The sequence below is a fragment of the Lagopus muta genome, chromosome 7, assembly GCF_023343835.1.
Source record: "Lagopus muta isolate bLagMut1 chromosome 7, bLagMut1 primary, whole genome shotgun sequence".
Lineage (NCBI taxonomy): Eukaryota > Metazoa > Chordata > Aves > Galliformes > Phasianidae > Lagopus > Lagopus muta.
Genome location: NC_064439.1, coordinates 25439890 through 25461027, shown reverse-complemented (window position 1 = coordinate 25461027; position 21138 = coordinate 25439890). Strand labels below are relative to the sequence as shown.

Here is a 21138-nt window from a genome sequence, read left to right as displayed (position 1 = left end):
GTCCGAATGGCATCATAGTTCCTTTGTATTTTTTCTCTGTTCATTTGTACAGCTATAATTACAGATTCTTTGTGAAATGTTCGTGTCAATCCATATTAATCTCTAATTTCTAATCACATGCATAAGTAGGTTTAAACCTCATTGCAAACCTTTTGAGAGATCTGTGGGCCTTGAGGGAGAAATGACATGTTCCTCATCTTCATATTGTTTTCTGGAGAATCTTGACAGCAATGTTTTCCAAAGGGAAAAAAGTTATGGGAAATAAGAGGAGGAAAAAGTGAAGAAAGAAAAGGAAAAGACCAAGACTGTTTCTAAGTGAAAAGTTGTGTTCCAGGGCTTTTTTTTCTAACATAATTATGGCTAGATTTATTGGTGGGTGTGACAGTTTCTGGTTGCACTGCTTCAGTGAGAAGGAAGATAAATGAGGCTACAGTACCTGGGAGACATGTAGGCAAGATTAGCTGAGAATTAAGAAACTCTTCTGAGACTCAGAAACCTATGGAAAGATCTGACAGAGCTGCAGTGTAGAATTTGGAGCATTAAAGAACAAATTGTTTGGAAAGAAAATGAAAGAATAACATTTTTAAGTTATTAATTTATTTAAAAAGAATCCCTGCCAGTGGAGTTAAAATAAAGACATCAGTCAGAATTTAACCTTAAAAAATATGTTTCAGTCATATATTTCTTAATACTGCAATTTCTTCAGCATTGGGTTACAGATATTTCTCACAGTAGTTCAGTATGCAGTCCTTGAGTATTTAAAAATATGCTGCAGCCTTAGCTTAACTTTGCCAATATTGAGACTTTTTTTCCATCACTTTTTGTATAATGCTATCACTAAGGCAGTTGTAGCCTTAGTGAATCTATCAGCATGTAGATTCTGATTCCTACAACTAAAGCACTGAAAAAAGAGTGGAGTCAGCATCTCAACTTCACAAATTCTGGTCATGATTTAGTATTTGCCTTTTATATTAGAAAATAAGGATCTGACTCAACCATTTACGCTTCCAGTGAATATAGTAGATCTTATTGTGTACTAATAACAGATTTCACAGATCGCTTTTAAACAAAAGCAATCAGCACAAAATAATATTAACCAGAAAGACAATTTTGAAATTGTGCCTGAGTCTAAAATGTGACAGATCCTCTTGCAACCTGGAAGAGCAGTGGTATCTTGAGTTCCATCAGAAGAAGGGTGGCCAGCAGAGTGAGTGAAGTGATGTCCCCCTCTATTCCACCCTCGTGAGGCCTCAACTGGAATACTGCATCGAAGTCTGCAACTCCCAGCAAAGGAAAAATATGGAGCTTTTGGAGTGGGTTCAGAGGAGGGCCACAAATATGATCCAAGGGATGAATCACATTGCCTATGAAAGCAGGCTGAAGGAACTGGACTTGTTCAACTGGGAAAAGAGAAGGATGCAAGGAGACATATTTAAAAGGAGCTTATAAACAGGAAGGAAATCAACTTTTTATATGGGTAGATAGTGATAGGACAAGGGGGAATGTTTTTAAACTAATGGAAGGGAGATTTAGATTAGATGTCAGGGGAAGTTTCTTACTGGGAGAGTAGTAAGGTGCTGGAATAGATTGTTTAAGGCCAGATTGTATGAGGCCCTGTGCAAACTGATCTACTGCTTGATCTGGCATCGGACAGTCATTCCTGGGACAGGGGGGTTGAAACTTGATGATCATTAAGGTCCCTTCCGAACCAAGCCATTCTATGATGATATGATTCCATGATTCTCTGGAAAAACTGGATAATCTTTCTTACAGCCCTGAAGGACATTTTGTGAGTTGTTGCTGCATTTCTATATGTACTAAATTTATATAATTTTATAAGCTTATTTTATTGATTTTTTTTGACCTCTGAATGCATTTTTTTTATAAGTCTTTTAAAATTGACAGTACAAAAAATCATCTTTTTTTTTTTTTTTTTTTTTTTTTTTTTTTTTTTTTTAATGGCTTCTACTTCACATCTTGATTCAAGAACTCTGCACAGGTAATAGAAATTCTGAATCTCCCTTCATTTCAATTGGTTTTCAATGCACTATTGGTATTCAATCAATTTTAGCAGAACTTTTAACTTCCTAAAACTTCTACTGGCAAGAATATTAGACAATGAAATTGAACATAAAATCAGTATAAGTTTGTTCAAAACACTGCATGTGGAAAAATAATAATTTCTGTCTACAGAGTGCAGTGTTCCTAGTTACTGACTTACACACCAAAAAGATATATTGTACTTATTCAAACTGATTTCATTAACACTTTACCTCAGTGCTCATCAGTAAATAAATAAATAAGAATACAGTAGAGATTAACAGGAAAACTTTAGAAAGAAAAACTGAAAGCATAACTATAGTACGAAGAGTTCAAATATCTACACAGTGAGAAAGTTCAAAAATGGTGAAGAACTAAAAAAGATGAAAGGAAAGGCAAAAAAGATAATGAAGTGTAGAGACTGATTATGGGATTGATTTAATCTCTACCAGAAGAGAGGTTAAATTGACCTATCATCTTCAGTTTGAACAACAGATGGCTGAGGAGAATAAGAAACAGTTTTTAATATAGTGTGTAGCATGGAGAAGATGAACAGGGGGGAAAAAAGGAAGAATTAAAAGATGAACCTGTTTAAATTTGGGTTTAAAGTAACCAAAATTAGATAATTAAACTAGAGAACTCATTGGTATAGAGAAAAAAAAAATTCTAAATGAAAAAAAAATCTAGATCCACAAAAAATGTCAAAGTCAATATTTCCCTATATGAGATACAAATGTAATGGAAACCAACCTAAGAGGAAAGCAGAGAGCAAGAAAATCAGAACAGTCATGACTAACTATAGAGAGTACCAAGCAAATCTTGGAGCTTGGACAAATACCATACAATTCCTAACTTGACTAAAAATGAGATGAAATAGACAGGACTTTTGCAGATTTTGCCCTTCTATCCTAATTAAGCTATATCACCACCCCTTGGCTGATGTATTTGTTTAATACCGTAAAATACACACTTGCAAAATATTTTGATGGTATGTTGTATGCTGTGAAATGATGACATTTTGTAATTCAATAGGAGATAGCCCAAAAACTATGACTGAACACAATGGTAACATTAAGCCCTCTTCATGCCTGTCATATACGTTTCCCAGATTTTTTTCCATGGATGAATGCTAGCAGAAAATGCATGAGCTAAACTTTCCAGCACTTCCTCTATTCACCTACAGCAAAATGTAAAATTGACACTCTTGTCTGATACAATTGAAGAAAGAAGATGTGAATTGCCAGTTTGCAACATGTCTTCTTTAGTAATCTGCTGCTTGTAGGAACAACACATTGTATCAAGTGTTATTTTTTTCTTTCTTGAGAGCTGAGTTTAACTCAGAAAGTTGCAACTGGATAAATGTTGTGTAAAATAAAGCAAAATCTCTGATGTTACTGTAAAAGGTGATGATTCAATCCTGAAAAAAGACACATACAAATAAATAAATAAATCACCAATTCATAAATGTTTTCTAGATGAGCAAAGTGAAATTTTAATAAAAATCTGTGACCTAACAAACATAATTATATGAAGAAAACCAAAAATAATTATGACTGTTTATGTAATTATTTCTTTTTCTTAATTAACTATATAAAATGAGAAAAGACTTACGTTTTCATGAATGTCCATGCTGTATGTCACAAGAGAGCTTTTATCCCAATCCAATCAACTGAATACTAAGTTAATATTGAAATATGAAGGCTGCTCCAGAAGCAAAGTTTCCTGTTTTATTATGTTAGCTCACAATATTAGAGGCGGATGTTTGTGATACGACCATAGAGGCTGAACCTTCTCACCAATATTCTGTTACAGTTTGTTGCCATGAGACAGATGGTAGCAGAGGGGCACTCTGACAAAATGGCATCTAACATTGAAGTATGTATGAAGCAAAGGTGTAGAACTGAATTCCTCCATGAAGAAAAAAATGACACTCACTGACATTCATTGATGCTTGCTGAACATTTATGGAGACCAAACAGTGGATGGGAGCACAGTGAGGTGGTAGGTGGTACATTTCAGCAGTGACAACAGCAGCATGAAAGATGAGCCACGTTCCAGATAGCCATGCAGGTTTTTACAAGTGTAGCATGCAGGCTCTTGCTCATTGCTGGCAAAAATACACAACTAATGGTGGTGACTACATCAAAAAATAGTATTTTACAGCTGAGTATGTGCTCTCTGAAAGAATGTTACTGTGTTCTTTGTCTTTTGGAGTTTCTATGGAAATAAATAGGAGGCATTACTTTTGGAGTGACATATATACTAGTCAATAAAGTAGTCTGTAGAAATCAGAAAGAATGTGTGCAGTACAGCAAAAGAAATAGAATAGTAAAACTAGTAACTCTACTAATCTTCTGCAGTTATTATTAATATATTAATCTAAATGTTGCAATAAGATAGTCGAGCTTTAATTAGGCCATTAATTAGATACATTTATCATGAAATAGGTCTCCATTCATAAATCTTAGAATATTAATAAGTAAAAAATTGTATTTTTCCAGCTGCTAGAGATAGGATATTCAGTTGATTTTATATCCATTGTCAGCAATTAGATTTAGTACCAGACAGAAGCCTTGATCCTGTTCGAAAGACACATGCTAAGGGGAAAACTCATTCCAAACCAACTATAACAGAGTTTTGCTGATATTGCCATCATAGGCAGTCACTCTTCACTCTGTGTATGTTACATAGATCATTTTACTCTATGTCTTTGCTTTTCGTACAAGGTTCAGATATTTCCATTCACTCTAGCGAGGAAGATAAAAAGGCTGAAATACAGTAGTGATTTGTAAACTACTTTCAAAAGTACTGTCAAAACTTGACATACAGGGCTTTTAAACTGAAAGCAGCAAGCAAATGAGTTACTAATCTGAAATGTCTTTGTTTATAATCTGACAGCTTCTGTCTGCCCCTTGCCTTTTCTTCCAAAACATTTGCCTGATGTAGATGGCAGCGACCTCTCCAATCATGCTCTTTGGCTGTTCCTTCTGAAACTGTCAGGCCCATCGCTTTTCAGTGCTTCTGCTCTGTTTTCCACATACTGTACCAGTGTCAGCTTGCAATGGGGACTCAGAGTAGAGGCATCTGTGCAGCACAGTGTGCCAGATACATCAAGAATAAGAGAGAGAAGTGACATAGAAGGTCAGCAAAGAAACTCTGGAGAGTCTTTCAGTGCTGATTACATCTTAGGGATTGAGGGATCAGGCTGAATACTGTGAAGCCCAGCCAAGAGACACCCAGCTGGCTACATGTTGGCTCTGAGTATGTTCTTTTGGGCTATGTTCAGTTTCTGTGGCCAGAACTTAAGTGTTTTCTTCCCTTCAAACAACATTATTATGGAAAAGTATTCAAATCTGAAGTGCCTCACATCTTCTGGGGCACTCAAAACTAACAGCTATATGAATTTTGCTAGGGGAAAAAATGAAAAATTAACTCTATTGGGATTCTTCTTAGTCTTGCTGTATTGAAGACCATAGCTTCCTCAGCTATAAGTTTCCAGCATGAAACAAGAATTTTAGTTTAAAAATATTCTTCCAGCAACTATCAAGGATCAAAGCATAGAACAACTATCAAGGATCACTGTAGAATTCTTTGATTCCTTTAAAAATAATCCTACTAATATGTAATTTATTCCAAACAAAATCGTTAGCATCCATGTAGCTATGGAGCTGCATCCTCTAGGGAAATGCTTGTCCAGTGGGGACAAGTGAAGAAAAACATGCTTTGTGAGGTACATTAGAATTCTAAATCCCTACAGATGTAGCTGAAAAATTACCTTTTGAAGCATTTTCACTGCTATGAAAATTGTAACATATATGTTGTATGTTGTTTCATTGTGTACTATGCAAATGTAAATACAGGGTTTTTTTTGTTGTTGTTGTTAAGAATTAGGTAACTGACCTCTACTACAAATCAAAATTGGTTTTCTCAGCTCTAGCAATAATTAACACAGACAAACAAACAAAAAATGTCAGCTCAGAGGATTCCATATATAGTAGTTAGGTATTTCTCACACTGAATACCTGACATCTTTGTCATAATTAACTCCATTTATTATTATATATTTAATTTGTTTATGTTATTATTTCATATTTTAGGAAGCTTACATTTTCAACACTGGAAACTTCTGCAGATTAATTTCGTATACGTATGTGAAATAACATTTTCTCTTTTGTCCTGTTGTGCAGTTAGCTTTAAATGGCAGTAACATTTACATATGAAGTATTCTACAATTATTCAATCCAACATTCATTTAAATTTGTTGTGCAGTGCAGTACTTTGTAGGAAGACTGTATTTATGTATGCAAATCCATTATATATATAAATACTCAATTTCTGCAGATTTCCTTAAATGATCTACAGGATCAGGTTTATAATGAATGTCCTGGAAATGCATCAGAGATGTAAAGGCACACAGTGATGAGAATAATTCAGAAAATGCATTCTTGCTTAAATTGACATTTTGAATGTCATTTCAGTCATCTTACACGTAATTTTAAAAGGCTCCTCTCTCTTGAATCCTCTATTTACAAGGGCCCTGTCAATCATGACCTGTACTGAAGGATGGGAGTCTGCACCCATGTCAGATTGTTCTAATTTCCTCTAAGCCAAGTTCTACATCCCACAGAGGGCTCAAGTTTTTGTAAATGCCAACGTACATGTGTATTCACTACTGCAAAGACATTTCTCCCATTGATTTCATTCTATCTCTGAGTGTGAGTGAGAGACACGGGGGTGGTGAGGCAATTTTCAGCTCTTCATATGCTACCTAAGATTCCCAGTTTCAGAATTAAATTACAGAGAGAGATCTATAATATACGTTCAGTCACTACAATGACTCCGTTAGGGCTCTTGCTGCTAATGGCATAGAGTCATTTGTGGAGATTTTCATGCAGCTTTCTTGAAAGGATCTCAGCAATCCACCACTTTTAAACAAATTATGGGCCAACAATATTCTTGCCAAAGGGGTTACTTGGCATGGAACAGGTTATTTAGCCATCTTTTGATGGGAGAGAATACACTGTGAGAAGAAAAGAGTAGAAAAGGGGAAAAGGCAGCAGTCTGTGAATAAGAGGGAAAAAAAAACAAGAAAGCAATAATATAAATGAGCTTTAAACTATGATAATAAAGCTTTAGCAATTAACAGAAGGCTTTCTTCTGGAACAAGACCAGTCATGTTAGTAACTGTAGCTTTAAAATACTTCAGAAGGAAGTAGGTTTGTAAAATATTATTTCATTTGTAACAAGAAGGAAGATTTTGTTTTATCAAGCTCTGTATCTTATGCATTTGGTTTGTGAATTGTAAATGGTGATGTGTTTCTCTGTTGAGCAACTGATGAGATGAGAGAGAACAGAATACTAGCTCACGTTTGTTTCATCAAATGGCAATAAAATTCCTGCAGTAAGTATATTGAATCACAAAAGGCAGAGTATATATTCCAGCAACTTAGCAACTACCCTAATTCCTCTTTCCTGGTAAGATTCTTTCTCCTATGATCACTTCTTTATCTCAGGCTCAGTGAATAGGGATTATCATGTCCCACCTCAGTAAGGATCTTGAGACATCTTTCTGTGCTGTCTTAGGAATGTTTAGCATTCTACAATTTATCTGCTGCATGAAGGGTTTAGAAATTGAAACTATTTTCTTCTATCTGTCAACTGCAGGCTATGTTAGGAAAGCCATCCGCTCCTTCAAAGGCCATGATATAGAAAAAGGACATAGCCTGATTTTGTTCATTCTTCCAAAACAGTGCCATCTGGCAGAGAACCTTCATCTTAATTTTAAGGCTCTTTCCTAGCTCCTAGAAAAAAATTATAGTCACATTTGAATATTAGATTAGATATTACATTTTTTTTTAAAGTATATTAACAGGCAGAAAGATTAAGATCTTATTTATTCATCAAGTAAACAGCCACAGTCACTTAAAATCCACTACTTGCCTTCTCATAATTTATCTAGCAAGAACTCAGCGAGACACAGGTGATCATTGTTTGGCAACAGATAATTCCCACATTGGTGGCATGTCAGGATCTTAGTTCAGAGTGCATTTAAGTTTTTATAGATAGAAGACTGCTGTATTAGCATATGACGAATATACAGAGAGTGAAAAATCATGTAAGCATTGAAATGTAGACTATAGGCACATCTTTAAGCCAAGAAAATTGATAGACATGATCTGCATTTTATGCCTCTATTATGTTCAGCTCCCATCGATTATCCTTACCTATGGAATTGTAATAAGCACAGGAAAATATTAGTTTCTCAATCTGAAGACCAAGTTTAGTGTTCTCAACAGCATTTCAGCTCCTGTGCCATTTTGGGGTGTGCATATTATGTAGGTAATTGCTAGCTCAATAAGGTAGTCATTTTCTGAAAGTGCAGGTAGTATTCTTTTACTCATGTGCAGAATTTTAACATGTTCAAAATCTTTTACCAGTATACATAGATTTTAGACCTTGGCCCAGTAAAGCACTTAAGCTAGTGTTTAACCAGAAGGGCAGTCCCATTAATGTACAGAGTGTCTGAATACATATTTGCCTACATAAAGCTGAACGCAGAAAAAAAAAAGTAGGCAACCTGTGAAATCAAGCACTTTATGTTAAAACACTTTTTATTAAAGCAATTATCAGTGAAATCTGACTTGCAGAACTACTCAAGGGAGCTACTAAAAAATTGGCTGCTAACATATGTTCTCAGTTAATGAAGCTAGAGGCAGTACAGTTTTCAGCATTTTGGAGATGGTTTTGGGCAGTGCATTAAAACAGTATGTTGCCTATTAAAGATGAATTATTTTAAAACTGATTGGGACAGTTTAAGCCAAATGAATTTCATAGAATCATAGAACAGCTTCAGTTGGAAAGGACATTTAAGATCACCTAGTTTCAACTCCCTGCTATAGGCAGGGACACCTCCATCTAGACCATCTAGGTTGCTCAAAGCCCCATGCAGCCTGTCGCTGAATGCTTCCAGGGTGGGGACATCCACACCCTGGGCAACCTGTTTCAGTGTCTCACCACCCTCATAGTAAATATTTTCTTCCTGTATCTAGTCTCAAACTACCTTCTTCCAATTTAAAAATATTCCCCCCTTGTCTGTCTCTATATGCCCTTATGAAAAGTCTCTCTCCAGATCTCCTGTAGGCTCCATTCAGGTACTGGAAGGCTTCTATAAGTTCTCCTCAGGGCTTTCTCTTTGCCAGGCTGAAGACACCCATCTCTCCCAGCCTATTCTCATGGGGGAGGTGCTCCAGCTGTCTGATCATCTTCATGGCCCTCCTCTGGACCCACTCCAACAGCTCAATGTCCTTCCTGCATTGGGGGCCTTAGAACTGGACACAGTACTCCAGGTGAAGTCTCATGAGAGCAAAGTAGACGAGCAGATACACCTCAGGGTGATCACATCCAGGGTATGGTTGGTCTTCTTGACTGCAAGTGCACATTGCTGGATCATGTTGAATATTTCATCAGTTGACACCCCCAAATCCTTCTCCTCAGGAATGCTCACAAGTCATTCTTTGCCCAACCTGTGTATGTGCTTAGGACTGCAGAGAATAGCTTTCATTAATTCTACTAAGGTTTTTATTTCTATTTAAGGTTAAAAAAAAATTAAAATAATAATAATAAAAAACACTTGGAACACTTGGATAAAGTTTTGCAGTGTAGAGGGAGAAAAATGGCAAACCCTAGAAAATACTGTCTGTTTTGCATAAGAAATGTAGAAGAATCAAGTCCAAGTAACATCATTGACTAATTGGCAAGATGGCTCTCTATACAGAGAGTGGGGACCTTTGACATTCATATTCTTGATTTAACTCAATCTGTCACATTAAAATATTTTACCTCCTGTTCTCAAACTCAAAGCAGATGTTTAAACAACTTTCATTTTATTGCAGAAAAACAAATACATTTAAACCTACAGCTGATTTAAAATTGGACCATCATCCTCCAGACGACACTAAACTCTTGCAAAATTTTTTAGTCAATAATGCAATAAACATAATTGTACCATAGGAAGGACAAATGCATATTTATGTTATGCTTATACGGTACATCTTAAGCAGAGGCAAGTGACCTCTGCTTGCACTTTTTGCTGGCCAGAAGCCAGGTAGATGTGATTAGCATAGTGTTGAGCCAGAATCTGTGCTAATAATGCCTGCTGATTGTAAAGGCTGTTACCTGGGCTTCATTCCATGCTAACAATGCTTGTATAGTTTCCAGTTACATCTGTGTTGGTGTTCTAGCTCAGAGTATGAATGTATGCCTTAAAAGACTGCCCTGCTCATCTCTTGCTCATTGTGCTTTCTATCACATCCATAAGCTGTCATAAGAATAGGCTCCAAAAGCTACTTCCACTGACACAGCACTCATCTTTTGGCCTCTCCCTTGTTCAAATCCAAGAACAAAAATTGTGTTATTATTCTACTGCTTCATACCCCAGTCTTTGTCTAGCTACTGTGGGTGTTGTATCTGGGACCTCGAAACCAGCAGGAAGCTCTTCCCTCCACCTGACTGCCTAGGCTATGGAGTAGACATATTTTGAACAAACAGAAAAAAAAGCAGAGGGATGGAGGGAAAGAAAGCAATGAATCTTGTGTCTTTTATTATGATGGTCAATGTCATCTTCAATTGATGCTGCAGTGGCTTCTGCTAACAAGAGTGAGCACTTGCAGATGCAGCAGCATCTGGGGTCCACATACCATAAGACAGAGTGAGTCTAGTTAGTCTGCACAGGATTGCTTTTTCTTTTCCCCCAGTGGAGGGCTTCAGAATACTTAGGCGTATTATCTGGAAGATTTCTTTTTTCTGAAAAGGAAAACATCAAACAACAGCCAGTTTAAAAAAACAAGAGTTATCAGTCTAACAGCTGTACATCCACAAGAACACACGAGAAAGGAGAACTAAAATTAGATCCCTTTTAAAAGAGTCTTTCATTGCAGTGGAAAAACACAAACATGATAAAAATTTCCATTTTGTCAAGTATAAATTGCATGATTTTTTTTCCTCCAGAGAGTTGATGCAATCATTTGTTAACAACTGTTTTAAAATGGCTTAAAGCACATCAAATATGAAAGCTTTCATAGAAAGAAAATCAAGGACTATTGCAAAAGGGGAGTAAGTAGACAGACTTATTTTTGATGTTCTTATTAAACAAGCATAACCTTTTTTTACAAGCCATTTTACTGAACTCACTAAATTGCTTGCAGGCAAACATAAAACATGGTTAGAGTGAGAACAGACAAATCTATCCCCAGCTTTCTACTCTTTTTTCTAGTACCCTTATGACTTACCAGATGTTTTTAATTCTTGTTCATAATAGACATCTCACAAATGTCAATCTTTGTTTTATATGAAATTTATTTGTTCTTTTTACTTAAGACTGTGAAGCAATTGTGTATTACTTGTGGGTAGAAAATGTATCACTTATTTTACCAGTTGTTAAAAAATAAAAATCGATCTTATTAAATCTCTAGTGTAGCTCAGGAGAAATTAAGAAATATCAGCAAACATGAAGTAGAACACTTGATCTCATGTTTAATTAATTCTCTTTGAACCACTTAAGCAACACTTTAGGAGCATACATAAATGCCAAATTGAAGGGATGATTTTCTTAAGAACTTAAGTGTAAAGCTATATTTTTGTAAATAAGAAAACTGAAATATTAACATTCCTTTTACCAGAACCACCATATCTTCAACAAGTTGTCACCATCTGTTCAAAATTTAAGATTTTGGATTGTCATAAGTAAGCTAAGATCAAGGATTCTGCCAATGGGCTGATAAAATACAAAGGAGGGCTTTTCCGAAAAGTGTGCCACCTAATTGATTTTAGTGTCCCATGACATCAGAGACAGATGTTGGTGGTATGACCATAGAGGCCCACCAGTATTCTGTTATATTTTGTTGCTGGTGACAGATGGCAGCAGACGGGCAGTCTGACAAAATGGCATCTGACATGGAACTGTGTATGAAGCTAAGTTGTGGAACTGAATTATTCCGTGTGGAAAAATGGCACCTACTGACATTTACTGATGCTTGCTGAACAGTTATGGAGACCGAACAGTGGTTGTGAGCACAGTTAGGTGTGTTTCAGTAGTGGGGATAGTGACAGTGGGTCACTTCCACTGGTGCGGATTTTTACATACAGGCTCTTGTTCATCACTAGTGACGATGCAAAGCTGATCATGGTGGTGGTGACTATGTTGAAAAATATTGTTCTGTAGCTGAGAATTTGCTCTATCAAATGATGTTATTGTGCTCTTTGTATCAGTTGTAGTTTCTATGGAAATATCAATAGGAGGCATTACTTTTGGAGTGACCTACATATACCTGCTTTATTGAAGGTAATACATAGCAATTCAAAACCTCAGAACTTGCTGACACTATTGCTGATATTTTAGTATCCCTGCTCATAGAAGTAGGCTGGAACTACATGATTTTTATCATCCCTTTCAACCTGTAGTTCTATGATTAATATGTGCTGCATTAACAAGCAAGTAACAAGGCTGATTGATTACTGCAGTTAAGACTTGGGGTCTTCCCTGCCAATTAGGATCTCTTCACCATGAGGAGATCCAAACATCTCAAGAAAGCTGAGCTTTTTCTTTTCTTTTTTTTTAGATTCAGCAATTTCGGTCCTTTATATGGCTTAGGGTTTCATTTTTTGACTGCACTATGACTGCACTGTTCTTAAAAAGTTAGCAAGAATTTTTCCCTGGGCATCTTATGGTGTTCTTACTTGAAGATCATTCTTATGACATGGAAACATTTCATCCAAAATCTAGAGAAGGCTTGGAACACACATAAAATCCTCACTCTTAGGAATGCTTCACACTGAAGAGAATTATGCCACAGCCCAAAGCCAATTGACAGAGCAACAGAAGGTGAAGCAGATGCAATGGAAGAAAAATGAACAGGTGTCTGGCACTAAGAGAAGCAGGAGTTGGTTTCCCCCTCTGTCTGGTGTCTAGAAGAGATAATGGCAATGCACAACTTTGCCAAGAATGCATTGTTTACTCAGTGTATGTACACCCACCTGCTCCATTTGAAAATGAGTCTGTTGAACTTACCTGACAGAAAAGAACAGAAAAAGGATTGATGAGTTTTTATTCTGTGCCTGTTGAATGGACAAAGAACTTTATAAAAAATTAATAAAATCCGCGTGAAAAAAATCAGTCTTCTTACAATTTAAATGGGGTTTTTGCATTGCTGGCTCCCTCTCTTTTATTCTAAGGAATATTCACAGAGTTTGGCTGTGAATATGGATGTGTCATACAACTGTTGCACAGGTTATCTTTATTTTCATGCTTTCTATTTTCTGTGAAGAAAGTGTTTAAAACAGAAACCCCAGGACCTTTTTAAAAAAATAATATATGTTCAGTGTATTCAGTGTATTTAGTATCATGAGATATGAAGTACAGGAATCACAGAATCTCAGAATCATAGGGTTTGGAAGGAACCTATGCAGTTCAACTAGTCTAACCTCCTGCTAAAGCAGATTCCCTGCAGTAGGTTTCATAAAGCATGCAGGCAGGTTTTGGATATTTCCAGAGATGGAGACTCCACATCTCTGGGCTATTTGTTTCAGTGCTCTGTTACTCTCAAAGTAAAGAAGTTTATTTTTCAATCCATTGTCACTACTGTGAGATATGTTGAGAGAAATACATCATAAAAAGAAACTAGTTAAACAACTAAAAATTAGGTAGATGGATAGAGTCGTGTCTCTCCTGTGAAGGGAGGAAGGTGTGACTAGATTTGCAAATTCGCTGTTAGATGAATTAATGTCAACATTTCTAATATAGTATAATTTTGTAGAAGGGAGAATGGAATAAGCAGTCCTTGAAAACATGTCACTAGTACATCGTCAACTGAACATTCACCAGACAAACAAAAGGCAGATAAAACAGCTGGTCACTGAACTAGCCATAGCAAGGTGTTAATGTGGGATAATGTATGTTCCCAAATGAGTTGCCAGTGTTATAGATTTAAAGATAATGAGCCTAAACCATAAATTCTGAAAGTTCATATTGTCATAATCTGGGTTTACACAAAATTTAAAAGAGTAATGTGGTTGTTACAAACACTAATTCAGCATATGATAATTCTTGGCTACTGCATCAACTGGTTTTCTTGTAATACGGTAAGATAGAGTAGCTTGGTTGCAATTGGACCATCATAGATGATTCAAAATGTCAGTCAGAGCTCCACCTTTCTATTTTCCCAAGGAGGCTGCTCATTCCTAGAGGGCACTTTCTGTTTATCCTGACACCCTTGGATAAGATTTTCTAACGCTGCTGTAGATGAGCTGTTAATCAAATCTCAAGATAGCACTTTCTCAGTTCCTTTTGCCCATGATATAGTTGTCCTTGCCACCAGGGAGTGGGGAGGAGGATTGTTTCCTTGCTGTTTCGTTCTCCTAATGGCAGGCTTAGATTTAATATTACTGCCTATGATTCCCATCCTTCTGCCGCAGTTTATTAATTCCTGGGCAATTTCTCCCTCGGCCATAGGCTTTTTTTTTAATTTCCCTGTCTCCCTTGCCTGGATCATAGGGACAGTGCCTCTCTCAAATGGTCTTACAACTGAACTACATATAACTTCGAAATGTCTGGAAGACACTGAATCGGGGGGGTCACTCTACTGGGGCTGGCTACTAACATAAGAGTGCTGTTGCCAGGTTAAATATCTACATCAATTGGAGACAAGCACCCTTTCGTAAACTTTTTGCCAAATGATTTACAGTTGGGCTCTCAATGCACAATGATGTCTCTCTCCAATTTATAGGAAGGAGATTAGGTTCTTTTAGTATATATATACCAGGCGTGAGATTAAGAAACAACGGTTCAAATGTTGGTCCAACCGTTTACTATAAATCCTAATCAGGGAGAACGGGAAGGGAAAGAGGGCGATAGAAAAGAGAGGAAAGAAGCAAGAATCACATAAAGAGGGGATAGTCACCACCAGGATCCAGCAGCTGTCCCGTTGCACAACGTTTCGAAGGTCCGAGGCTAAAGCAGCGGGGGGGTGGGGAGAGCAGCAGCAGCATGGCTGGTCTTGGGCAGCAAGCAGGTAGCAGGAGGCAGTCGCAGAGCCAATCCAGGAGGAAGCAGCAGGAGTCAGGTAGCAGGCCCAGGAGAGATGGTCAGCATGCAGGAATTCTGTAGTGAGGAATCTGATGGCAGACACCTCTGTTCTTTTTCAGCATCGTAGTAGAGCGCAGAGCAAGTCCAGGAGGGAGAGAGGCAGGTCGAGAGGCTTCTCATGTCAGAAACCTCTTCTTCTTCATGAGGTATCTGCTGCCAGAAAACATTAACCGCATGGTTATAGGTCCCATTTTTATCCTTCTTCTTCTGCCATAGTGGCATTCCTGGGTGCTTGGTTAAGAGTCATGTGCAGCACAACCTGAGATGGCCATGTTCCTCGAGATAAGCCCACACAAAAGACCTCTTCACAGCCATTATGCTGCAACTTATCTCATTGCCCCTAGCCTTGTCCATCTCTGTCCCTCAAAGGATTTCACAACTCTTGCCCTGGACTTGTTTGTACTTATCCATTATGTCCCCGTCAGGCTTTGAGACAATGATGTAAAAGAATAATCTCTTACAAATGTGTCTCCCTTTTTCAAGGGGTTAAGGTCTTAAGACCAAAATGTAACACAGTAAGAAACAGGCACATCCTTTATCATTTGTAGTTAAGAAAAATTCAGGCCCCCAGATATGCCTGGCCTCATCTTCTGAAAAGAAAACTTTCTCAGTTGATCAGATATACTCTCCGTACCTATTCCATTTCAATATCTTGAGCTAACATGTTATACTGGATTTTTGCTCTCTCAGCTGCTGTGTACAGCACTATTTGTGTAACAATCTGTGAGGCCCCTCTGCTTTGGCCATCATCAGTGGTCTTTGTTCCGATCAATGGTCTCATCAACAATTCCTCATTCTCAGTATCTCTTGACTCATTTCTAATTCCTTAATCAGGTCTGTTTATCAGTTGATTTAACCAAACTCAAAAATCCTAGTTGGCTTCCTGAGACTCGGTAAAGGAAATATCTCTTATTCTCTTTATATTATATTAAACTGCAGATTTTTTCCCAATGCAATACATCAGGAAAAGCCACCTGAAGACTCTCATTTGTCTTACATTCTGCATTTAGTTGATCTTGTAACACTTTCACTAACTCCTGTAGGGATCTGTTTATTTCTTCATCTACTTTTCTGTTGAAATACCAATATTTTTAGCTGCCATCAGCACCACACTTAATGCAACACACACTATTTTTCCTATTCCAGACATATTATCTTCTCCATAGCAAGAGTTGTAATTCTTTCTGTTACAGCATTGGGATCATGCCAGTTTTTCTGAGCCCAAGTCACTCCTTGTGGAAAACGACATGCATTATACTTTTTCTACTTCTCAATAACCTTGAAGAATTCAGTTACTGGCATTTCACAGGTGGCTATGGCCCAATGCTCATTCTTTTCTCAAATGTTTCTGACATATAGCTGAGAGGTTCCTTCCAAACTCTTCCTGCTTGTTCTTCCCAGTTGGAGTGTTAGTGCCCTTTGTACCTTTCCTGGCTTATAGCCTTCCTGTGATATAGCTGAGAGGTAGATTCTGAACCTTCCAATACTGAGGGTATATCTTACTGATCACATCATATTAAAGATGTCACCTCTCACTTGTGAAGTGAAAAAAAAAGAAAAGAGAGAGGGGGGGGGGGGGGAAGGAGAGGGAGAGAAGATATAGGATAAAAAAATAGATGGACAGAGGAAGAGATCACCAGTCTGGCTCCCAGCACTCATTCACCCATGGATTGGGTATCTGCGCAAGTTCTAATTCAGAAGTTCTGAAGTCTCAAAGGTACCCGAGTCTTTAAGTCCTGCCAGGCATCACACTGTGTCCTTTTCAGGACTGCTAGACTTACAGATTTGCCATCAGCAAATTCATTGTCAACAAGTTCAGTTATCAACAAGTTCTCCATTAACAACTTTGCAGGCAAAACTTTGCAGTAAACAACTCTGTTTGAACAGGGGAAATTTGTCTGTCATGTCTTCACAGGATCCCCCTGCAACCATACCTTCAGCCTTTAGCCTATTATTGTCCTGCAAGTGTTTGAGACAATTCTCCCGAGGTAACACATATTAAGTGTTTTTCCTTGGTCTGCAAAGGGTGGTCAGCACTTTAGGCTGTGGAATAACCGAGTGATAGATGATGTCTTTGTTAAGAAAATTTGGATGGATGAAAACTGTGCATAGCAAGAAATGTGACCTCTATTCTGACCTCCCTCAAAGCACTCATTAGCAGTTTGTCCACCACCATTAGAATTCTGGAAGATATATGAATAAAGCTAGTGGAAAAAGGTGGACATCTCAATTTAAAGTGTCATAAACTGGCTCTGCACTTTCTAAATTATGATTGATAGACAATATTGGCATAGGTATTGTAATATTGGAATTGTGTATGAAAGAAGAGGGGAGTTCCACGACCCAGACCCAGAGCAGATGAACGGGAATGCTTCAAAATTCTTAAGGCTGTGGCATGGTTTCAATAGTTGGAGGTGTGAACATTCTTCTGATCTTGTTTTGATGGATCTTGTGTCTTTTATGTATATCACATTCCTCATGAAGCCTGCAACAATCAGAATATCCCTGCTCCGTTGAACATGTGAACTGCATCTCTCCTTGCTGTATTACTCAAATTTTCCTGTCATTAAGCTTAGTGTAAATTTAAATTTACTAGCAGTGTCTTTGGATTTATAATAACTTAAATGAGGCTATAATTTGGTCTATTAACTTTGTACAGCTGTCTACCAAGATATTTTTCTTTTCTGAGTCAAAAATTCATGCTTTTCTGAATGAAATTTTAACATCCACTGACTGTTTAAAATACGTACTGAAATATATTTTACTCATTGAATACTAGCAAATATTTTGATAAGCTCATTTTTATCTTCTTCAGAAGTAACAAGTAATACTTGTTCTTTCAGGAAGAAAATACTAAGAGATGATAAATTCTGATCTCAAATAGTTTTTTCTAAAAGATACGAACCAGAATAATAGTCCCAGTTGTTGTCATGGAGATAGAATTGTTTAATGAACTTTAACATGTAACTTACATGGTGGCACAAACTGATTATTAAAAAAAACAATAATCCATAAGAAAGGTAGTAAATAAGTACAATGATGGTAATTTTACATTGAAATAAATATGTACAGTAGTACATTTTCCTTCAATATTTTAGTAGTCTAATGTATTTACAGTACACAATACTAGCAAAATGAACGTATTATCTTTATGGTAGTTTAAAATATTTTAATGATAATTTTTCAAAGTTTTTGTTGTTGCTGTTTTGTTTTGAGTTTACTTAGTGGAAAAGATTTGAAAAAATCCTTCATTTGTCTTCTTCCTTAACCTGCTGTCCTCCTCCCCACCTCCCTAACCCCCTGAAGATTCTGGAGATTTAATTTATTTTTGTCCTTTACAGAGTAAAAGGCAACAACAGTAGAGGATGCATTTTCACATTTCATTTCAAGAAATACAAAGCTGTGACAGCCAACATAAATGAGCAACAAAACAAGAAGCAATGGAGAAGGGTCAAATCCTTTTGACTTACAGGCCATCATAGACAAGTGGGTCACACAGTTTTTGATTTTGTTTCTGAAGCTACCAAGTGGAAACTACACAGTATTAGTGTTTCCCTGATTGCAAAATAAGGAACACGGCAAATAAAGGAGAAACTAAGTTGTTGCTATAACAGACTTTCATCTTCTACTGACACCTATTGTTCACCTAAAAAGCTTAATTCATTTGCCTAAACTCATAAGTTCAGCAGAAGCAGCAGTTAGTCAACACTTATTTCTTATCTCCTTGTGAAGGAAACTGACGAAATTTTACTTACCTGAGAAAGTCCACACATCTGCCAGAAGTAAAACTGGATAGGGAATGAAGGATTTTACATATTCTATGATCTTAGTTGTGTTGAAAGTGATAATACTCGTGTCCAAGACTGCTTCACTTTTCCTCTCCAATCACATTTATCTGTCATCTCTTTCTCATTTTTCATTGAATATAATTATCTAACAAACAATTTCATTTTGACATTTTTATCACATTTAGGAAAAATTCTCCTCTTCCTCTTCCTAAATGAAGATGTTATTTTTTCTGATTAAGCACAAAGCTAACAGTTCTCTGATAATGGGAATCAGGAAGTTGTAGTCTAAATGATAATATCAGTTTGCTGCATCATCTAGTCAGGAATATGATCATGAAGTCTTAGTCTCAGAATAGGAAAGATCAGAGCAGGAAAGTGCTGCTGTTAGACAAGTGGGATAAATTAGTATGGAAGATTAGTCAGTGATTAATATATTTCAAGAGTTGTTTTTATACTGTTATAATTATAGATATATACTTATCTCCCCTTCCCGGCTTGTCTCTATTTATGGACTGTAATAAAATGAGAAGGAAAAGAGAGAAACTGGGATTTGTCAGAATGCTGATTGTTCAATCAAGCTTAATACATGAAAAGATTTCAAACATTAGGGGAAAAAAAAAAAAAAGGGAGGGAGTGAGCAACACAGATTATTTTACAAAAGTTAACTCTTCTACCACATTTGTTAAGGGCCATTATAACACCAGTATTCTTCCATAGAAAGCAACAAATATAATAACAGTTGTAATAGTTTTCTCCTCTCTATCCATCATGTAAGGCTCTGGCATTACTAATGTGTGTTATCTTCATTATTTCATTGTCAGTATTAACCTATTATTAGGACAAGATCCATTTAGGTTGGTTTAACTAAATTGTCCTTGTGCAGCTACTCTAATATTACATGAGGGGGTCTAATTTTTTCTTCCCATATTTTCTTCAAAATGTTATGCAGTGATCCAATTCATAGAAATCTTCTGGCTGCAAATTGATGGTTAGTTTTCATCTTAATTTGGTTTCATCTTCCTTGAGTTGGCTTCTTGGACACCTACAGAAGCATTTTTATGACGGGTGAGCAGGGAGACTGAGCCATTGAGAAAAGGTGGGAACCAGTCCAACGCATGACAATGAAGGTTTATGATGTGCCCAAGTAACAGCATGCTTAAACATAAATGAACACAACCTTCCGTCAACTCCATACGGATCCAAAAGTCTCCAGTTATCTAGGAGGATATACTGAGGTTAAACTGATGATAGATATCTGCTGTATTGTTCATGCTACTAATTGCAAGCCAGATTTGTAAATACTTTGCATCTCATTGAAATACACCAGGAGAGAAGACAAAGGAACTAAGAAGGGTTGTTCAGTGAAGTTACAAATAATTGTAAAGTGACTGTCAAATCAATAAAAATAAAAGACCAGGTTTCATTTAAAGAAAAAAAATATTAAAATGGTATAAAAATATTACGGACAACACTTTAGAAATTTTTCTTTGAATGTGTTTGAGCACACTCTGCCTCCAGTACAGATTATTTCATATTAGAAATTTTATAACAGGAATAAATCATTTTAACATTTTAAACAATAGCTATAATTAACTAATTAGATACAAATTACCACTTTATATGCATCTTCCTGTACTTTCCCGTTAACAGAGCTAGTACACTGATAACTTGATTTTGGACATCTTTAAAAAGGTGATCCTGTCTCTATTATTATTATTATTTTAATCCATACTATGATCAGATGAATACACAAAGTTATGAATATTCTCCCAGAAATGCAGAATGGCTTAACACGTTATTATTCTTGCCCAATTAATTGATTAATACAATACAGGTGGAGGGATGAGAGTCATTTAGTTCAGTCCCCTGCTCTGGGCAGGGCCATTAGATGGATTTTCTCAGGGCTATGTCCAGAAGTGTTTTGAGTATATCTGCAAGGATGGAGATTATAAGCTTCTCTAGGTAATTTCCAAAAATTTCCCTGAGAGTTGCCTGGATTTTTTTTTTTATTTTTAGCTTCTCTCCGTCGTCTCTTTTCATATCACAGTGGACCTTCCAGCTTCTCAGTATTTTCATACTAAGTAGATACTTGTAGACATTAATCGTATCTCCTTCTCTCATCTCTTGTTAAGGATGAATAAAACCAATTACCTCAACTTCTTTTACATGCCA

At 36.7% G+C, this 21138-nt stretch overlaps 1 long non-coding RNA gene across 2 annotated transcripts; it reads right to left on the bottom strand.

Annotated features, from left to right (window-relative positions):
• Positions 1-5770: 5770 nt before the first annotated feature.
• Positions 5771-19040, bottom strand: LOC125696356 (uncharacterized). 2 transcript variants are annotated; one of them, XR_007378319.1, is made up of 4 exons: positions 18934-19040; positions 14994-15328; positions 10737-10842; positions 5771-9581 (listed from the first exon to the last, which is right to left on the bottom strand). It is a non-coding gene; the product is annotated as an uncharacterized LOC125696356 (long non-coding RNA). The 2 variants fall into 2 exon arrangements; XR_007378318.1 differs by having other exon boundaries at positions 14994-15331; positions 18934-19026.
• Between the last annotated feature and the right edge of the window lie 2098 nt (positions 19041-21138).